This window comes from Dasypus novemcinctus, chromosome 4, assembly GCF_030445035.2.
Source record: "Dasypus novemcinctus isolate mDasNov1 chromosome 4, mDasNov1.1.hap2, whole genome shotgun sequence".
NCBI classification, from domain to species: Eukaryota; Metazoa; Chordata; class Mammalia; order Cingulata; family Dasypodidae; genus Dasypus; species Dasypus novemcinctus.
In genome coordinates this window covers 26,062,033-26,083,905 of record NC_080676.1, presented here as the reverse complement: position 1 = coordinate 26,083,905, position 21,873 = coordinate 26,062,033, and the positions used below count along the sequence as shown (strand labels likewise).

Here is a 21,873-nt window from a genome sequence, read left to right as displayed (position 1 = left end):
CGTGTGGTGGAGAGAAAAGACAGGGATCATGTCAGGTAGGGTGGATTCCAGATCCAGTTTCTTCACTGTCTGGCCCTCCTGGCTGTCTTTGGGCCTCCAGTTCATCAACACCAAACACCAAGTGGCCCTTTTCAGAGTCTAGAGGTCCTTATGAGTCAGTAATATTCTGATTCTGAGTGAGCCTTTCCAGGGTCAAATTCAATGACAGTTTAATAATTTGCTGTAGAAGCAAAAACAGTAGTTAGTTGTTTTATTAACTATCGAGGTAAAATTACCTCTTCACTAATACTTGACTCTAATTACCATTTCTACAGGGCTCTGACTTCAAGAACCCCCAGTGAAGGTGAAAGACACCAGAGGAATGCTGGTGCAAATCATCACGAGTTTTTCATTTTTGTGTCTACACCCAAACCCCTGGATATACGTCTGTGAGATGGATGTTTTCACCCCTCTCTCCTAGACTTGTTTGTTCCTTCTGTTCTCTGAGGACCTGGCGGAGGGCAGGTTCCATTTCAAGAATAATAACACATTCTGTCCAGACTTGCCGCTACCTTCAAGCAATTGACAACACCTGAGCTCCTAAAGGTTCTGAACGCCATCTTATTATAAAGGCTAAAAGAGTATTTAAAGCTGTTATATGGTCCCTAGGAAAAGCTATGCTTTGCAATAACTGCAGATAAACACTGTTGTGTGCTTCTGAGAAGCCCAAGCATTCTAACAGTCATAGTAGACTCGTTGGCTGGATTATAGTTATTTGGTCAAGCACAACTTGTAAGATATTACTAGGCATTTACAGCCCTCTACATCATTCCCTTGGCTTTATAATCAATTGGAATCCTAGGTAATCCTCATGCTATGCCATTAGATTGGATACGTTAAACTACATCATTTTCTTTTTTTTTTTAAGATTTCTTTCTTTCTTTCTTTCTCTCCCCTTGCCCCCCCCCCCCCACACACACCGGTTATCTGTTCTCTGTGTCTATTTGCTGTGTATTCTCTGTCTGCTTATGTTGTCATCAGCGGCACAGGAATCTGTGTTTCTTTTTGTTGTGTCAGCTCTCCGTGTGTGTGTGGCTCCATTCCTGGGCAGGCTGCACTTTCTTTCATACTGGGCAGCTCCCCTTACGCGTGGGGCTTTCCTACGCAGGGACACCCCTGCATGGCAGGGCCCTCCTTGCGCACATCAGCACTGCGCATGGGCCAGCTCCACACGTGTCAAGAAGGCCCGGGGTTTGAACAATGGACCTCCCATGTGGTAGACGGACGCCCTAACCACTGGGCCGAGTCTGCCGCCCCTTCATTTTCTTTATAGAAAGCTCGATGCAGGACTGTCCTTCCAAAAAAAATGCAGTTGAGAAAAGAACACAATACACCTCATTATATATGTGCTTAAATTGCTGTTTTTACTTTACAAAATATATGCTAGTTATCTTTAATGTATGTCTCTGACAATCTAAAATTATTGTCTATAATTTGAATTTTGTAAGACTGACATTATGACTTGCCTGTATCTTTTTCATGGAAAGAGAGGAAGACTAAAAATAAATCAATTTTCACAAGTGTACTGTCATTACGAGGTTCAGGTTATTGATGAGCGGCCTTGGGATGCGTAAGAAGCAAGCTTTTGATTTTGTTAGCACATCAGTACCCATCACGTGCTACAGAAGAGTCCCTGTGTGTCTAAACAGAGAAAGTCTTCAATCACAGGAAAGGAAACAGAACTGCAGGCATGAAAACTTTTAAACAGCTGCCTTGCTGACTAGAGAGCGCCACAGGCTACTACCTGCTCTGCTCTATCTATTTACAGGGAGATAATTTGGCAGCCTGACTCAAGAAGCAGCAACTCCTACCATATAGAACGTAAGGAATCTTCTTTCTGCTTGGGTACATCATGTTACACAGCTACAGTGTGCACATTCTAAGTAAAGGTATAAAAAGAAGTCATAATTTAATACCTAATAGTTGAGCTCTTTTTTTTTAAGATTTTTTAAACATTTCTCTCCCCTCCCCCCAATTGTCTGCTCTCTGTGTCCATTCACTGGATATTCTTCTGTGACCGCTTCTATCCTTATCAGCAGCACCAGGAATCTGTTTCTTTTTGTTGCGTCATCTTGCTGTGTCAGCTCTCCATGCGTGTGGTGCCATTCTTGGGCAGCCTGCACTTTCTTTCGCACTGGGCGGCTCTCCTTACAGGGCGCACTCCTTGCACGTGTGGCTCCCCTACGCAGGGGACACCCCTGCATGGTATGGCACTCCTTGCACGCATCAGCACTGCGCATGGGCCAGCTCCACACGGGTCAAGGAGGCCCGGGGTTTGAACAGCAGACTTCCCATGTGGTAGGTGGATGCCCTCTCCATTGGGCCAAGTCTGCTTCCCAGTTGAGCTCTTTACTACACAAATGATCGTCACACTGAGTCACTGCTTACCAAAGGCAGCTATTAAAGAATTTAAAATATTAATATGGTATCTATTATCAGCCAAGGGCATATTGACAGGCATAGTATTTATTTATTTAATGCTGCTTAGAGTAGAAGCATCAAGGGGAAGATTAATATTTGAACAATGAGAGAGAGAAAGCAAAAGTTCTGGTGAAGTCCAACTTAACCAGACTCAGAGAAAGTCTGACTTCTCTTTGGATATGGCTTTCTTAACCAAAATTTAGAATGTGATTTTCCTGCCCCTCTGAGAAGAATTCAGTCCACACTAAGAGCACACCACATAGTAACCATAGGACCTCTCACCTATACACTCACACTATCTTATTTGAAATATTGTGGATACTTGATTAATATTAGATCATCTAAACTTTATGTCTCAGCAAATATCAGGTTTGAAGAAATCTTTTCTTATTAAAATGAAAGTCTTGATATGATATTTCTTTAAATTATGAAAGTTGATAACTCGTTTTCTTTGCTTGTTTTTAGGAGATACCAGGGATTGAACCCAGGACCTCATATACTCAAGGCAAGCACTCAATCACCGAGCTACACCCATCTCTTGGTTAACATGTTTTGAAGTTATATTCCTTGCTTAGGAAGAGGCTAGGTTGAATCATACATCTAGATTCTTACATTCGATAAAGAAAATTACTAAGTAGCTAATACTATAGATTAGAGGGGGTAGCCGTAACAAAATTACAAAGATAGTGAGCAATTGACTAGAGATGGGACACTGTTAAAATCAGAAGCTTGGCAAGAATAAACATCCATTTTTAATAACGTTTCAGATTAAAATTTGGCCACCTAAAACTCTCAACCTGAATATTTTCATATGCATCCTTGCCCCTGTCTTCTAATTCATTCTCCAATCCCCAATTTATTTTTATGATCGTTACAGCTTTATTCAGATATAATTAATGTATGTGATGGTTAGGATAATGTATCAACTCAGCCAGATGATGTTGCCCATTTGTTTGGTCAACCAAGCACTGGGCTAATTGTAATACAAGGGTATTTCATGGATTTCAATCATCCGTGAGTTGATTGCATAGATGACTGGTTACAACTAAGATCAACTGAGGAGATTGCCATCAGCAATGCGTGACATACCATCCAATCAGTTTAAGGCCTGAAAAGGGGAAGTGATTTCAGCATTCAGAGAGAGAATCCCGTTCTCTACTCAGACTGACAGCATCTCCTAGGGAACTTATCAAGGACCTTCATTAGAGCCTCTGGTTTGTAGTCTGCCCTATGGAATTTGGACTTCTGCATCCTCACAGTCATTTGAGACAATTTTATAAAATCTCATAATATTCATGAATATCTCCTGTTGGTTCTGTTTCCCTAGAGAATGCTGACTAACAGAGCTTGGTCCTGGGAGTGGTTCTTGAGAAACAGAATCTTAAAAATGGGATTTCTGAATTGGTTCTAGGATTTTTGCAATTGACTCTCTACTCTGATTAGATTCAAGGGCACTAATGACTCTATTTCCAATAATCAAGAGGCCACTGACAGTCAGTGGCATGAGCTAGCAATAGAGATACGCAAAATATCACCGCTGGATATGACTACTTCCATGCTTATAAGAGGCAAGGATCTGGGTTATAGTGTTTTTAACGTCTTAACAGAGTATTGTGGCATTAAAAGTTGCAGTGAAAGTGACTGGCTGTTCCTAAATATGCTGGATACAGTTATAAAAGAAAGGGATGAGCTGAAGGCTTCAAATTTGCAACTCAAGTGCTGCATGAATGATGTGAAAATTTCTGTGTGTGCTCTATAAGAAAATCTTGTTTTGTGCAGCTATGGCCTTGAGATAGCTGAAAACCAGACTCAGAGTTTCATTGTATGAGTAGCAGAGTAACAATGGAAACTAAAATCTCAGCCTTGCAGGGAGTCTGCTGTTGAAGTATGGGCATTGATTGGAATGAAGTTGAATCCTGAGGATTGGGATGGACATATGGGTTGATGATGGTATCAGTGGAGACATTGAAATCCTAAATTTTGTGTGACTTTGCCAGATAAACCTGTGATGGTCTGTTCTGAGGAGACCAACCAATGTCAAGCTTGCATCATCCAACCTCCAGCCTGCCCCAAGGAGTCTTAACCTCCTCCCTGCCCAGAAGAAACCATCACTCAAACTCCATCCTGCCCCGAGAAGTCTGCCATCCAACTCCTGCCTGAAAAGGTTAATTCTGTCTTACCAGATGAAATTGCAAGGGAATGCCCTAAGGTAACTGCCTTGGAAGACACTTCTAATTCTTCTCCTTACCCACCCCACCACTCCTCTTCACTTCCAGACCTATAACTAGAATAAAATCACAAGCTAAAGGAGAAGTACAAAATGTAACCCATGAGAAAGTACACTATACTCTAAAATAACTGTATGAGTTTTCTAATTTATATAGACAGAAATCAGGGGAATAAGTGTGGGAATAGATATTAATGGTATGGAATAATGGTGAAAGGAATATAAAGTTGGATCAGGCTGAAATTATTGATATGGGCCCACCAAGCAGAGATTCTGGATTCAATGTTTTAGCTCAAGGAGTTGGAAAGGTCTCTAACAGTTTGTTTAAATTGTTGGCTAAAACATAGGTCAAAAGATGGCCTACAATGCCTGAGGTCAAGATGCCCAATTTACCCTAGTATCCTGTAGGTGAGAGGATCCAAAGGCTTAGAGAGATTGGAATGCCAGAATGGATTCACTATTTAAAACCTACCCACCTAGCCCAGGAATGCTGAGAGTACACATCTTTGACCAGAACTGTGAGGAATAAATTTGTGAGACTAACTCCATCTTCCCTGGAGAGCTCTGTGGTTGCTCTTCTCTATATGACAGATATTACTGTGGGAACTGCTGTCACAGAACCAGAATCCTTAAACACTATGGGGATGATAAGAACCAGGGCTGGCAGAAGCCAAGTAGCATCACTTAATCATCGAAGACAAAATAGGCATGGCTACCACAATGAATGGCAAACTCAAAACAGCAAACAAAAGAGTTAGTCACATAGACCTATGGCACTGGCTAATAGATCATGGGGTACCTACAAGTAAAACAGATAGGAAATCTACTAAATTCCTACTTGATTTTTATAAGTAGAAGAGTTCTAAGTCGAGTGAACAAAACCCTAACTTGAATTACAGAAACAGAGAGTTACAGCCCCTTAACTGATCCCCAGTCTTGAGACAGTTTACAGACCTAGAGGCCCTTGAATGAGGGTAAGGCCAGGCCCCTTGGGAAAGGATCCTGTTACACTGCCAAAAGTTATACTATTACTCTCCCTTCCAGTTTCTCCAAAGAGACATATGGCCTTTTAACAGGATTACTATGCACTGGGAAAAGGAAATGATCAGACATTATGGGGATTATCAGACACTGGCTCAAAAGTGGCAATTCCGGGAGACCCAAAACATCATTGTGGTCCACCAGTCAGAGTAGGAGCTTATGGAGATCAGGTGGTCAGTGGAGTTTTAGCTTAGGTCTGTCTCACAGTGGGTCCAGTGGGTCCCCAGACCCATTCTGTGGTTATTTTCCCAGTTCCAGAATGCATAATTGGAATAGACATACTCAACAACTGGCAGAACCCCCACATTGGATCCCTGACTTGTGGAGTGAGGGCTATTATGGTAGGAAAGTCCAAGTGGAAGCCACTAGAACTGCCTCTACCTAGCAAAATAGTAAATCAAAAGTAATACCAGATGGAAGCGGACATGGCTCAACTGACAGAGCATCCATCTACCATATGGAGGGTTCAGGGTTTGACCCCCAGGGTCTCCTGACCCATGTGGTAAGCTGGCCCATGCACAGTGCTGCCATGCACAAGAAGTGCCCTGCCATGCAGAGGTGCCCCCGCATAGTGGTGCCCACACGCAAGGAGTATGCCCCATAAGGAGAGCCACCCCACATGAAAAAAGCGCAACCTGCCCAGCAGTGGCGCCACACACATGGAGAGCTGACACAGCAAGATGACGCAACAGTAAAGAGATGCAGTTTCCCAGTGCCACCGGATAAGGCAAGTGGATGCAGAACATACAGCAAATGGACACAGAGAGCAGACAATGGGGGGGGGGGCAGGGAGTGGAGGGGAGAGAAATAAATCTTTTTTAAAAAATTAGTTTAAAAAAAATGTAATACCAGAGTTCTGGAGGAATTGGAGAGATCAGTGCCACCATCAGGAATTTGAAGGATGCGTGGATGATGATTCCCACCACATTCAACTCTCTAATGTGGCCTATGCAGGAAACTGATGGACCTTGGAGGATGACAGTAGATTATCATAAACTTACCCAGGTGGTGATTTCAATTGCAGCTGCTGTTCAAGACGTGGTATCATTGCTTGAGCGAATCAATACATCCCCTGGTACCTGGTAGGCACCTATGGATCTAGAAAATGCTTTTTTCTCAATTGCTATTAGTAAGAACCATCAGAAACAGTTTTCTTTCAGCCGACAAGGCCAAAAATATGCTTTTACTGTCCAACCTCAGGGGTATATTACCTCTCCATCCCTATGTCATAATATTGTCCACAGGGACCTTGATCATTTCTCCCTCCCACAAGACATCACACTGGTCCATAATATTGATGATATCATATTGATTGGACCTAGTGAGCAAGAAGGAGAAACTAATCTAGAGTTATTGTTAAGGCATTTGTGTAAGAGAAGATGGAAGAAAAATTTTAAAAAATTACAGAGGGCTTCCACCTCCATGAAATTTCTAGCTGTCCAGTGGTGTGGGCCATGTCAAGATGTCCTTCTAAAGTGAAGGATAAGCTGTTGCATCTGGCCCTTCCTATGACCAAAAAAGAGGCATAACACTTAGTTGGCCTCTTTGGATTTTGGAGACAACATATTCTTCATTTGGATGTACTGTTCTGGCCCATTTATTGAGTGACCAGAAAAGCTGCTAGTTTTGAATGGGAACTGGAACAAGAGGAGGCTCTGTGACAGGTTCCAGGCTGCTGTGCAAGCTGTCCTACCACTTATGCGGAATGATCCAGCAGATCCAATGGTGGTGAAAGTGTCAGAGGCAAATAGCAATGCTGTCTGCAGCCTTTGGCAGTCCCCTAAAGGAGAATACAACACAGGCCCTTAAGATTTTGGAGCATAGCCCTGCCATCCTCTGCAGATAATTCCTTTCCTTTTGAGAAACAGCATTTGGCCTGCCACTGGGCCTTAGTAGAGACTGAATGCCTAACCATGGACCACCACCAAGTTACCATGAGACCTGAGTTGTCTATCATGAGCCAGGACTGTCTGACCCACCAACCCATAAAGTAGGGCATGCACAGCAGCACTCCATCATAAAGTGGAAGGGGTATATATGAGATAGGGCTCGAGCAGGTCCTGAAGGCACAAGTGGAGGCACAAGTGGAGGAAGGAGACCAAATGCCAATGGTCACCATTCCTGCCACATTATCTTCTCTTTCCCAGCCCACAGTTTTGGACTGTTGGGGAATTCCTTACAATCTGTTGACTGAGGAAGAGAAAACTTGGGGCCTGGTTTACTGATATGCAGGTACCACCCGAAAGTGGACAGTTGCAGCACTGCAGTCCCTTTCTAGGACATCCCTGAAGGACAGTGGTGAGGGTGAATCCCCCCAGTGGGCAGAACTTCGAGCAGGGCACCTGGTTGTTCATTTTGGTTGGAAGGAGAAATGGTCAGAGGTGCATCTGTACACTGAATCATGGACTGTAGTCAATGGTTTGGCTGGATGCTCAGGCACTTAGAAGGAATATGATTGGAAAATTGGTGACAAAGAGGTCTGGGGAAGAGATATGTGAATAGAACTTTGAAGTGGGCAAAAAACATGAAAATATTTGTGTCCCACATGAATGTTCACCAAAGGGTGATTTCAGCAGAGGAAGATTTTAATAATCAAGTGAATAAGATGGCCCGCTCTGTGGTTAGCTTTCAGCCTCTTTCCCCAGCCACTCCTGTCATTGCTCAATGGGCTCATGAGCGAAGTGGCCATGGAGGTAGGGATGAAGGTTATGCATGGGCTCAAAATCATGGACTTCCCCTCACCAAAGCTGATTTGGCTATAAGCCACTGCTGAGTGCTAATCTTGCAGCAGCAGTGAATACACTCAGTTCCTGTTATGGCACCATTCCCTGAGACGATCAGCCTGCTATCTAGAGGCAGGTTGATTAATTGGACCACTTCCATCATTGTATGTGGAAAGGATGTAAAATCTGGATACGCGTTTGCCTTCCCTGCATGTGATGCTTCTTTCAAAACTACCATTCATGGACTTAACTGAATGCCTTATCCCCTGCCATGGTATTGTTTCTGACAAGGAACCCACTTCACAGTGAATGATGTGTGGGTACAAACACATGCTCATGGAATCCACTGGTCTTACCATGTTCCCCATCATCCTGAAGCAGCTGGATTAATAAGACTGGTGGGATGATCTTTTGAAGACTGAATGATGGTATCAACTAGGTGGCATTACTTTACAGGGCTGGGGCAATGTTCTCCAGGATGCTAGGTGTGCTCTAAATCAGCATTCACTCTACGGTGCTTTTTCTCCTGTAGCCAGGATTCACAGGTCCAGGAATCAAGGGGTGGAAATGGGAGTGGCACCAATCACTATTACAGCTAGTTACCCACTAGGAAAATTTTTGCTTCCTGTCACTGCAACCTTAAGTTCTGCTGATCTACAGCTCTTAGATCCAAAAGGAGGTGTGCCTCCACAGGGAACACAATGATTCCATTGAACTGGAAGTTAGGACTGTCACCTGGCCACTTTGGGTTCCTCATGCCTCTAAATCAACAGGCAAAGAAAGGAATTACTGTACTGGCTGGAGTGACTGATCCTAGCTATCAAGGGGAAATAAGACTGCACATACAATGGAAGTAAAGAAGAGTTTGCCTGAATACAGGAGATCCCCTAAGGCATCTCTTAGTACTACCATACCCCATGATTAAAGTGAATGGAAAATTACAACAACCCAATCCAGGCAGGACTAACAATGGCCTAGAATCTTCAGGAATTAAAATTTGGGTCACCTTACCATGCAAAGGACCACGGCCAGCTGAGGTACTTGCTGAGGGTAAAGGGAACATGGAATAGGTGGTAGGAGAAGATAGCTATAAATAAATATGAGCTATGAATATGTGAGCGGTTACAGAAATGAGGACAATGGTCATGGATATTTCTTCCTTGTTATGAGTATATTTGCATATGTACATAAAAACAAATCTTTGTTTTCTTCCCTATCCTTTCCCCTTATCATATGATGTAAGTTGTATTAGTTTCATGTCATACTATTTAAGGATGTCAAGTTTAAGAATGAACATTACCCAAGGAGCACCCTATTCTGGAGAGATTTAGTATGTTTCCAGTTGCATGCAGGACAGTTGAGTATCGTTAGGTGAAATATATATACTATATATTATCTATATATGTTATTGTTTTTATTTAGAGACTAAGTATGGTTTAAGATAATGTGTATGGCTGCCAAGTTGACAAGGGATGGACTGTGATGGTTAGGCTAATGTGTCAACTTGACCAGATACAGTGCTCAGTTTGGTCAACCAGTACTAGGCTAATTGTAATAACAATGGCACTCAATGGACTTTAATCATCAGTAAGTTGATTGCATATATGGCTGATTGCAACTACAATTAAAGGAGGAGGCTGCCATCAGCCATGAGTGACAGCTCACCCAGTCAGTCTAAGGCCTTAAAGGAGAACTAATTTCAGCATTCAGAGAGAGAATCCCCATCTCTACTTCAGATAGCCAGTGTCTCCTGGGGAATTCAATGAGAACCTTCATTTGAAGGTCTTGCAGCCCGCCCTATGGAATTTGGACTTGTGCATCCCCAGTCAAGTGACACAATTTTATAATATTTCATACTGTTTACAGATATCTCCTGTTGATTCTGTTTCCCTAGAGTACCCTGACTAATACCACAACCAAAATCTAACTTTAGAACATTTTCATTACTCCAAAAGGAAACCTCATTACCCACTCTTCCCTTAGTCCAAACCGTAGGTAACCACTAAATATTCTTTTTGTCTGTATAGATTTGTCATTGCCATTTCATTTAAATATAATCGTACAATATGTGGTCTTTTATATCTGGCTTTTTCACTTAGCATACTGTTTTCAAGGTTCATACATGTTGTGGCATGTATCAGTACTTTATTCCTTTGTATGGATTAATAATATTCCATTGTATCTATGTACAACATATTACTTATCCACTCATTAGCTGATGGATGATGGGGTGTTTCCACTTTCTTCTATTACAAATAATGCTGCTATGAATAGTTACATACAAATCTTTGTGTGGATACATGTTTTCAATTCTCTTGGATAGATACATACAAGTAGAATTACTGGGTCATATGATAACTCTATGCTGAACATTCAAGAAACAACCACACTGTTTTCCAAAGTGTTGCACCATTTAGCATTCCCATTAGCAATGAATGAGATTTCAGTTTCTCCAAATCCTTGTCAATACTTGTTATTATCTGTCTTTTTTAATGATAGCAGTTCAAGTGTGGGTAAAAAGTGGTATCCCACTGTGGTTTAATTTGCATTTCCCCAAAGGCTAATGACTCAAAGAAAGCTATGTGTTTTCTTCTTGATGATGTGGAGGTTTAGCTCTTACATTTAGGTCTATGACCCATTTCGAGTTGCTTTTTGTGTATGATGTAAAATAGGATGCAAGTTCTTTTTTTAAAATCATGTGTATATTCCCAGTCACTGTTGGTTGAAATGCTTTCCCCTTTGAATTATCTTAGCAGTTGTAGCAGTTTGATATTATTGATGAATTCCAATAAGAAATATTGGATTATGTTTTTAAACTGGTGTTTTCCTCTGGGCATATTAGAGTGTATTGGATTCAGAGGTTTTACTTTTATTTGATTAAATAATGTTAAGGTTTTGATTGGCCTATGTTGGCCAAGGGGGGGTGAGGACTCACAGAAAAATTGCACCACAGAGAAGGGTGGTTGGAGTTTTTGAGAAGGAGCCCAGGAAGTAAGCACGCAGAGGAGCAGAGCAGCTAAGCCTGGAAAGAATCAAGCCCCGGGGAAAGAGAAGAGCCAGTTGCTTAATAGCCTGCAGCTGACCCTGTGGAGAAAACAGGGGAGCTGAGCCCAGAGAGAAATGAGCCCTGGGAAGAGAGGAACCCAGTGTATTAGTCAGGGTTCTCTAGGGAAACAGAATCAACAAGACTTATCTGTCAATAGTGTGCGATCTTAAAAGAGTCTCTCATGCAGCCATGGGGATGCACAAGTCCAGCTTCCACAGACAGGCTGCAACCAGGGACTGCAATGAAAGTCCAATGAAGGTTCTTGACGAGTTCTGGGAGATGTTGACTATCCAAAGATGAGCTGGAAAATTCTCTCTCAGTGCTGAAATCACTTCCCCTTTTAAGGCATTCAGCCGATTGGGTTAAGCGTCACTCTTGCTGATGGCAGTCTCCCTGATTGATGTAATTGTAATCAGCTATCTATGATTTACCACCGCAGTAAAGTCAATGGTGACTAAAGTCCATAAATGCCCTTGTATTACAGTGAGCCCAGTGCTTGCTTGACCAGACAACTGGGCACAATTACCTGGCAGAGCTGACACATTAGCCTAACCATCACACCCAGGAAGCCTGAACCCTGGCAGACATAGGCAGCCATCTTGCTCCAACATGAGGCAATAGAATTTGGTGAGGAAAGTAACTTATGCTTTATGGGCTGATAACTGTAAGCTTCGACCCTTTATAAAAACCAACCAATTTCTGGTATTTTGCATCAGTACCCCTTTGGCTGACTAACACAGCACCTTTATCAAAAATCAATTGACCAGAGTTGAATATCCAGAATACAAAAAGAAATACCACAACTCAACGACAAAAAGCAAATAACCCATATTAAAAAAATGGGTAAAAACTTAGAGACCTTTCTCCAGAGATCATAGACAGTCAGCCAATATGCATATGAAAAATTGCTCAACATCTTTAGCCATGAGGGAAATGCAAGCCAAAACCAAACTGAGATACAATTTCATACCCACTAGAATAGCCACTATTTAAAAATAAATATATAAATACATAAACACATAAATAAATAAAATAACCGGTGTTGGCGAGGATGTGGAGAAATAGGAACTAGGAATACTAGTTCATTGCTGGTGGGAATGTAAAATAGCGCAGCTACTGTGGAAAACAGTTTGGTGGTTCCTCAGAAAGTTAAGTGTAGAGTTAGCCTATGACTCAGCAATCCCTCTCCTAGGTATATAATCGGAAGAATTGAAAGCGGGGACTCAAACAGATATTTGCACACTGATGTTCATAGTGGCTTTATTCACATTTGTCAGGAGATGGAAGTAATACAGTTATCCAGCAACAGGATAAACAAAATGAAGTAAATACATACAACAGACTATTATTCAGCTGTAAAAAGGAATGAAGTTCTGATACATGCTACATCATGGAAAAACCTTGGAGACACAGTGCTGAGTGAAACAAGCCAGACACAAAAGGACATTGTATGATCTCACTTATATGAAATAAGTACAATATGCAAATTCATGGAGTCAGAAACTAGAATACAGGTTCAGGGACCAGGATAGGGGTTAGGGAATGAGGAGTTAATGCTTAATTGGCATAGAATTTCTATTTGGGGTGATGGAAAACTTTTGGTAATAAATGGTGGAGATGGTAGCACAACATTGTGAATGTAATTAACACCAGTGAATGGTATATTTGAGAGTGGTTAAAATGAGAAATTTTAGGGCATATATTTTACCAGAAGAAAATTTTTTAAAACTTTTACTAGGGAAGTGGATGTGGTTCAAGCAATTGGGCTCCTGACTACCATATAGGAGGTCCAGGGTTCGATGCCCAGGGCCTCCTAGTGAAGGCACACTGGCCGGTGTGTTGAGCTGGCCCATGTGGAGTGCTGGCCCACACGGAGTGCTGGCCTGTGCAGAGTGCTGCCCCATGCAGGAGTGCTGGCCCACGCAGGAGTGCTGCCCCATGCAGAGAGCTGGCACAGCAAGATGATGTGACAAAAAGAGGCACACAGGAGAGAGAATAAGAGACACAGCAGGTCAGGGAGCTGAGGTGGTGCAAGGGAATGACTGCCTCTCTCCCACTCTGGAAGGTCCCAGGATTGGTTCCCAGAGCTGCCTAATGAGAATAAAAGCAGATACAGAAGAACACACACAGAATGGACACAGAGCAGACAATGGGGCAGATGGACTTTTACTATACAACACAGTGAACTATGTTGTATAATGTAAACTATGGACTATATATTGTAATAATACCGATCATCAATTGTAACAAAAGTACCACACTAATGTAAAGTGTTAATAATAGGGAAAATAGTATTTGCAAGATTTTTCTGTAAACCTATAACTTTTCTAATTAAAAAATCAATTGATCATAAATATGAGGATTTATTATCTCAATTATGTTCCTCCGATCTATATGTCCATCGTTTGCCAGTGCCATGTAATCTCAATTACTGAAGTTTTGAACCAACTTTGTTATTCTTTTCATATATATATATATATATATATATATTTTTTGAGGAACTGGAGTCAGAGATTGAACCCAAGACCTCGTATGTGAGAGGCTGACACTCAGCCATTGAGCCACATCAGCTTCCCTGAGTTGGTTTTTCTGCTTGTTTTGCTTGTTGTTGTTTTTTCCCCCAGGAAACCCCAGGAACCAAACCCAGGACCTCCTGTGTGGGAGGCAGGTACTCAACCATTCGAACTACATCCACTTCCCCAAGATTGTTGTGACAACTCTGAGTCCTTTCCATTTCCTGTGAATTTTAAGATGAGCTTGTTGGTTTCTGAAGAAAAGCCAGCTAGGGTTTTGATAGTGATGGCACTGAATCTGTAGATCAATGTGGGAAGTAGTTCCAACTTCACAATATTAGATTCATGGATAGTAAGAATTAATTTGGTTAAGATAGCAATACTCCCCAGGTCATTTTCAAGGATTCTGTGTCTGTCTTAAGATAAAGTCCATACACAACAGATCTTATAAGACTCATCTTCATTCCATCCCTAGTTAATGAATCAGCTTCTACTTTTGCAGTATACCCTTCCCACTGTCACCTTAAAATACACTACGAGCCACATAAGCCTGCCTACAGTTCCTTAAACACACTCTGCTCTTGTTTATCTCCAGGCTTTTCTCACTCACATGGATACCTTATTCCCTTGTCTGATTTTTCTCCCTTACGCCGTGTCATGTGATTCATGTATTTTATTTCATAGTTCAGCTCACTTTTCATTTCCTATGTAACACTTGCTATTACAAAACCCCCCACAGTCTACCTTATATACCTCTCTTTGTACTCCCATGGTGAACTGCAGGTTATTTGAGGGAAAACAGGGTGGTTGAGACTTTGAATTGTTTGAAATAGTGTTTTGGTTGAAAATGAGTAACAGTGGTTTCTGTTTTAGGCAGTATTAGAAATTTGGGCAGTTTTATAACAATTTATTAGTCTTTAAACATTTGTATCACTTTTCACAAAATTTTCTGGATTTGGAGAGGTTATTTTCCTTCTTGTTCTTTCCTAGTATTGTCCCCAGACTATTCTACTTGCTCATACTGTTTATAATGGTTGTTATGGGCTGGATAATGGTGCCCTATCCATGTCTTACACCCCAGCATCTGGGAGTTTGTTACATTATAAAGTAAAAGTATTCTAAAGATGTGATTAACTTAAGGACATTGAGGGGAAGTGGACTTGGCCCAGTGGATAGTGCGTCTGCCTACCACATGGGAGGTCCAAGGTTCAAACCCTGGGCCTCCTTGACCCGTGTGGAGCTGCCCCATACGCAGTGCTGATGCGCGCAAGGAGTGCCCTGCCACGCAGGGGTGTCTCCCATGTAGGGGAGCCCCACGTGCAAGGAGTGTGCCCCATAAGGAGAGCCTCCCAGCGCAAAAGAAAGTGCAGCCTGCCCAGGAATGGCGCCGCACACATGGAGAGCTGGTGCAGCAAGATGACTCAGCAAGATGATGCAGCAAGATGATGCAACGAAGAGAGACACAGATTCCCATGCCGCTGACAACAGAAGGGGACAAAAGAACATGCAGCAAACAGCAAATGAACACAGAGAACAGACAACTGGGGTGGGGTGAGGGGGAAGGGGAGAGAAACAAATGAAAAATATATCTTTTAAAGAAAAGTTTAAAAAAAAAAAACAGGACATTGAGATGGGGAGATTATCCTGGATTATCTGGGTGGGCCCAATGACATAATCACAAGAGTCCTTATAAAAGGGAGGCAGAGGGAGATAGTACTGCAGAAGAGGAGAAGGCAATGTGACCATGGAAGCCAGATGCGAACGCCGGCCACCTCGAGAAACTGGAAAAGGCAAGGAAATGGACTCTCCTCTCGGAGCCTCCAGAAGGAACCAAGCCTGCTGACTCCTTGACTTTAGCCCCATGAAAGTGATTTGGTACTTCTGACCTCCAGAACAGTAAGAAAATAAATTTGTGTTGTTCTAAGCTACTAAGTTTATGGTACTTTGTTATAGCAGCAATAGGAATCTAATGCACTAGTAATGAGCTGGAAATAACCTAATATCCAACAAAAGGGCCTAGCTGGAAATAACTTTGATATCCAATAATGGTCAGTTGGAAACAACCTAAATGTCCACAAAAGAGAATTGAGGCAAGTTTCAAAAGAATAGGTGTAGTTTGATCATATATATATATATATATTTTTAAATGCATAGAAAATGATCTGGAAAAGCTGTCTTCTAAGTTTTTAAAATGGACAGAATAGTAGGTATTCTTTACGCTATTCTTTTAACCTGTTTTTATTGTTTTTATCATAATGAACCTAAGTCTGCATTGTTTTTTGAAATAAGGGAGAAAAAGTAATAAAAGCGGCATTACAATGAAAGAAACAACAAAATAATAAAGGGAAAGGATATGAAATTTTTAAGAGTTTGAGTGGTTTGTTTTCTTAGTTTTTATTTTATCTGCATCCAGCTTTCCCTGTACTAATTGTTCAGCAATGTTTCAAGAACTTTTTAATTTTGTTAATTGGTTGAAAATGACTATTTCTCATGTCCAGTTTCCATTTTTATAGCTTTTGCATGTACTATACATGTCATATGAGGATCTCCACTATTGGAACGGGTATTTATGGAATGTGAGGCACTACATGCCTACAGATGATCATTTAAATAGTGAGAGTTGACAATACTATGTGAAACAATTAGAAAATTAGACAATATGCAATAAAATGATGAATTAAACAGCTTAGTATTTAAGAGAACAGTGATGCAGTGGTTCATAAAACCACGCACACAGTTTTGCCTGTGCTTAGATTATTTATCCACTTTAGGGTCCCCAACTGTTAGTTCAAAATATACAAATGAATAACAACAATAACAGCTATGATAATAATACATTTAACAGTAACAATGCCTTATTTTTCCGTAGTGTATTTATCTCATTGCTCATTAACCCTGACAAAAATTATGTGCGGTAGAAATTATTTTGCTACTATTTCCACTTCCTAGATGAGAGACCTGGTGTTCAGAAAAGTTAAGCAATATTCTTATCACACAGCTCTTTAGTGGCTTGGTTGACATTTCTATTCAGTGACCTGCTCATGGGAGGTACAGCTATCCCAGCTCTCCAGTTTAAAAACGAAAGGTGGGAGGTGTCACCAGGGGCTCCCCACTCCCTTGGGGATTTTCAGTGAGGAGGACAACATGGCCAGAAATTGCTGACTCATTCACATGTGCTCAAGGCTCAAAAGAATTTCTAGTACTTTGGGATCATGCTGGACAATTTTTCTTAGAGGTAGTTAGATTCCTTTTCAATTTACCAGAAATGACTTCCAACATTAATGGTATACAATATTATGAAGAAGGATCAGAACTGATACTGATTCAAATGTGCACTTAATGGAACTTTATTTTCTACAACTGTCCTCTTCTGGCTCCAGCTTGCTCTCGCTCCATTTCTGCTGATGGCCATTGGGGTGGGCCCTGGGAAAAACCAATTGATTCTGCACAGCATTTCTTTCTACTTTTCAATTCTCCCTTAGGCTAGAGATTCAGTATATTTAGATTTAGGCTCTCCATTAGGGTAGTTTCACTTCTCTTAAGGCATCTCCCTAACCCATTCTTCTTTCCTCTGAGATCAAGGGCAAATGCAGTATCCACCCCCATGACCAGGTGCTCCATGCACCATTTACCCGGGGCCTTGCTGGTCTCACCCCATTTGATCCTTGTTTTTGCAGTCATGTTGATACCCACTGACAAGACTGAAGATCTCTAGTCATAACTCCACTCAGGAAGGCCCTGTGATCTCATGTCCATGACTCCAGGCTTCTTCTAGTCTATCTGTCCTCTCCGCTTCCATGTTCTCCACCACCCCCGCACAGCCTGCAAGTTACCTGTGATTCTCCAGTGTACCATGGCACACACCAGGGGGAATGGGGACACTAGTTTAGGCTCATCCATGTAAACATCTCTCTCCAACACCACTTCTGAACTGAGCAATGGTGCCATGTTGAACAAGATGCCATAACAAACACAGGGATTCACTCAAAGACTTGCAGTCTTCCTAGCCTGGATGCTCTCTGATAATTCCAAACCTGTTGGGATATTTAGCCACTTCCATCCCATGTTCAACCCTAAGGGCATGGAAAGTCAGAAAACTCTTAACTTGGCTTTTATTTGTCCTCCTCCCTTTCTCAACTCTCCTTCCCCCAGCACCAGAAGGACTTTCTACTTCCTTTGCCTTCTCTAAACAACTTTTCCTCTGTGATGGCCTCCTTCTTACCAACTCCATGAACTCTGCTCCGGGTGGATCACGCTCTCCTTCCTTGACTCAGACTCCTGTGACCTGGATAATAGTAGTAGAATCTTTTTTTTTAATTACCAGAAGCAAATACATTAGGAATTAATTTAAAAATATAAGTTTCTTTACAATAATAGTGGTTACATAGGAAGCTCTGTTTCTAGGGTTTGAAGTCTGATTCTACCACTTACTAGCTGTCTAGTTCTGGGCAAGTCATTTAACTATTCTGCACTTCGGTTTTCTCATATGTGAAAAATAGAGACAACACTAGGCTTGTTGTGAATATTAAATAAGATATGGCAGGTACAACATTCAAACATAGTCACTGGAATACAGTGAAGTACATAGCTAATATTAGAAATTAATAGTGCTTCTTTGTCCCTTAGCTACTAAGGCAGCCATTTATTCAGGTTATTTAATTTCATATGCAGAAAAGGATCACAAAATAAACAAATGATACCCATTATTTTCTTTTCTTACATCAACAATAGAATTCTAGCTCCAATTACTTAGATCCCCTTGCAGGTCATTGCTAAGATACCCAACACTGGGTGGCAATGTTGCATTGGTTAGAATCTAATAAGACCCCTGAAAAGTGGGGTTCAGGCTTTCCATAAAAGAGCATAGGTTAACCCAACCTGGTAAAATCTTAGGTGAAAATGCAGGGTCTGTGATACACACACACGTTAAAACCAACCAGGAGATATATCTAAAAAGGTATTTGTACATTTGAAGTGATCTATTTCATTCTATGTGCTTAGTTAGTATTGACAAGATGTCTTTTCATACATTAATAAGGGCTATTAGCAGAACATAGATCTCTGTGTGCAACCGTCAAGTGTTCAGTTTTTCTTAGTTTTGGCTTAATTGTAAAAGTCATTTCTGAAAGAATTAGATTTTTAAAACTTGGCTAAAGTAATTTATCTGGACGTTCAAATGTAGTTCAGTGAAACAAGCTAATAAATCTGCCTGGCTCACGGTCATGCTCTCAATAAAATTTTGTTGAATAGCAAAATGTTACTGAACTGTCTTGAAGCAAAAGTTGCTTTTTAGACACTACCATTATGGAAAACACTTTGGCATATTTTGAAATGAATTTCATTTCTTTTAGTGGAATACATGTAGTAACTCAACTTGGGCTACAATATTCATTTGTCCATTGCTTCATTCATTCAAGCTGTGGCTGAGAGCGTACTTCAAAATAAGCCAGATTTGTAACTCCAATGATCCACACAACAGTGCACAATATTTACTCTTTTTCTGGTCAAAACCTGGCAGTCTAAATAATAAAATTAATTTAACCTAATATCTAAATGGTATTTCTAAGATGCCTAGAATATAGTTGTTCTTATAAATGTACCTCATCACCACTCCCAGAACTACCAAAATCTTATCTATAGTATTAATTTCCACATCTATGAAGAAAGAGTTCACAGAGCAAGTCTCAGGCTAGTCCCTATGGAATTAAGAATGTGCAGAGCCCAAACTATTGAGACTTTATACTAAAGAATCAGGGGCAGAGTCACTCTACTTGAAGGACTATGTATTCAGAGTTAACACTACCTACTTCTTCTGTTTTGCGGAGTCTACATTTAAGAAAGTGTGAACAATATCCTGCTTAATAAACACAAGTTTCCTAAGATTTTAGGGGTAACTCTTTCAAGCAAAGGAGATGACCTGAAAAAATTTTTGCTTCCCCTCCCAAGTCATAGCAATCTTCTCCCGCCTTCCCCACTACTGCAACATATGGGTACTGCCCCAATGCAGCAAAATAAGGAAGAGAAGAATCAGACATACGACTTCAAATACGTCCTTTTATTTTAAAGTTTCATTTTATTTCCATAATCTAAAGGGATTCTGAGGTTCCTTTCCCCAGTTGTGTTTTGGTAATGGATTTATTTGTTCATAAATCGGCTTGGTTCCGTTTGGTGTGGGGAAAGAGTGGCTGGTGCTCTCTCTTTTAAAAATGATGAAATGCCTGTTCTACATTCCCTCCCCTACCTCATCCCTGACCCAAATAGGTTTATTTTTACTTTGTAAATAAAACTCCATTAATTTTCATTATAAGCCCAATCATAAGCGCACCTCATATATACACTTTGCAGTGTTATGAAAAATAGCAAAGACCTGACAAGGAAGGAACATAAAAAACAGATGAGAGAAACAAAATCCCTTGATTTTTTTCTAAGTGATTAGTTGGACATAAGCATTGTTTTATGACTTGCTTCACTCAACAGCCCCACTCCCACCCTACAGTACATGCCTCCTGGTTGCAATTAGATCAAAATTTTAAAGCTGTCTTCTAACAGGGGAAGGGATATGTGTGTGTGTATGTATATGTGTGTGTGTACCAACTTTAAAAACCTAAGCAGAAAGATGTATGCATGAGTTAAGATACGAATGTTCATCTGTTTTAGTGGATGGTGTATCAACTGTTCTCTGAAATGCATGCCTGATGCAGTAAAGGAAGGAACCATCATTAAAAAGAAACTGAGTTTTTTAAAAAAGTACTATTCTGTTTATCACAATAGATACGTTGCTCTCTGTCCTATCCCAAATGGCAAAATAGAAAATAAAAGCAAATTTAAAACTATTCACTGATAATTACGTCATGAATGTGTCATTTTCTAAGTCATTGAAGTTTTTTAACTTTCATTTTTAGTTAGTGATTTATCACCCAGAACATAAACATAAGGACAAAGTTATGAAAAATAACTAGCCAAATAAGTCTTAGATAGAAACATGGATTTATCAAATGTTATTCTGAGCTGGCAAAAAAAGTGTGAAAAACTTGAAATGGGCAAAAAAGATTACTGGGTAGTCTGTCCAATGCACCATTCTCCGTTGTCTCTGCCTTTTGTTGTTTTGAGCTATTTTACAAATCACTAAGTTGCAGATAACTGTTAGTAATGCAAATGACTATTGTCCATAGACTGTAAATGGGTTTTTTTCTTGTGGAGGTACAAACTTTTATCTCTCTCCCACTATTCAGAAGCCAGTTTTACAGTTATTAGACAAATTCATTTCAGCATTCTTCATTACCTATATATGTGTCTGCTCTTTGAATTCTCTTGAACTGCTTTTAACATCTTACTGGCTCCCCATTAATTCATGAATTAAGTAAAATCATTGACATGTGTTTACTTTACATTTGTATGAGAATATGCCTTTATTCTTTTATAAAAAATATCTTTTAAGCAGATTCAAGATTCGTATGATCCCCTCACAAAAGGGAATCCTGAATTTCCCTTCAAAGAAAAAAAAAAATATCAATTCTTAAACCATCTCTCAGAGTATCGCCAGTAGCAATCACGTTCCCTCACCACCACTACTTCTTGCATTGTTTTATTTTTGTTTTTAAAGTTTTAACTTAATTAAAAATGAATTAAAACACAAAATTTAAATAATATGTACGTGTGTAAAGCAAAGAGTGACGACTTCTCTCTAAACTCTTCAATGGTAGCCAGTGTTAATAGTTCATCACTCCCATTTTTTTCTAGGGAAAATAAAAATAAAAATTAACATTAGGGAAACGGACTTGGCCCAGTGGTTAGGGCGTCCGTCTACCACATGGGAGGTCTGTGGTTCAAACCCCTGGCCTTCTTGACCCGTGTGGAGCTGGC

General features: G+C 40.6%; 1 protein-coding gene across 1 annotated transcript in view; it reads right to left on the bottom strand.

The window, feature by feature from the left end:
- LOC101438961 (vomeronasal type-2 receptor 1-like) overlaps positions 1-21,873 on the bottom strand; it is a 61,227-nt gene that overhangs the window by 37,230 nt on the left and 2,124 nt on the right. The gene's annotated exons all lie outside the window — the stretch shown is intronic.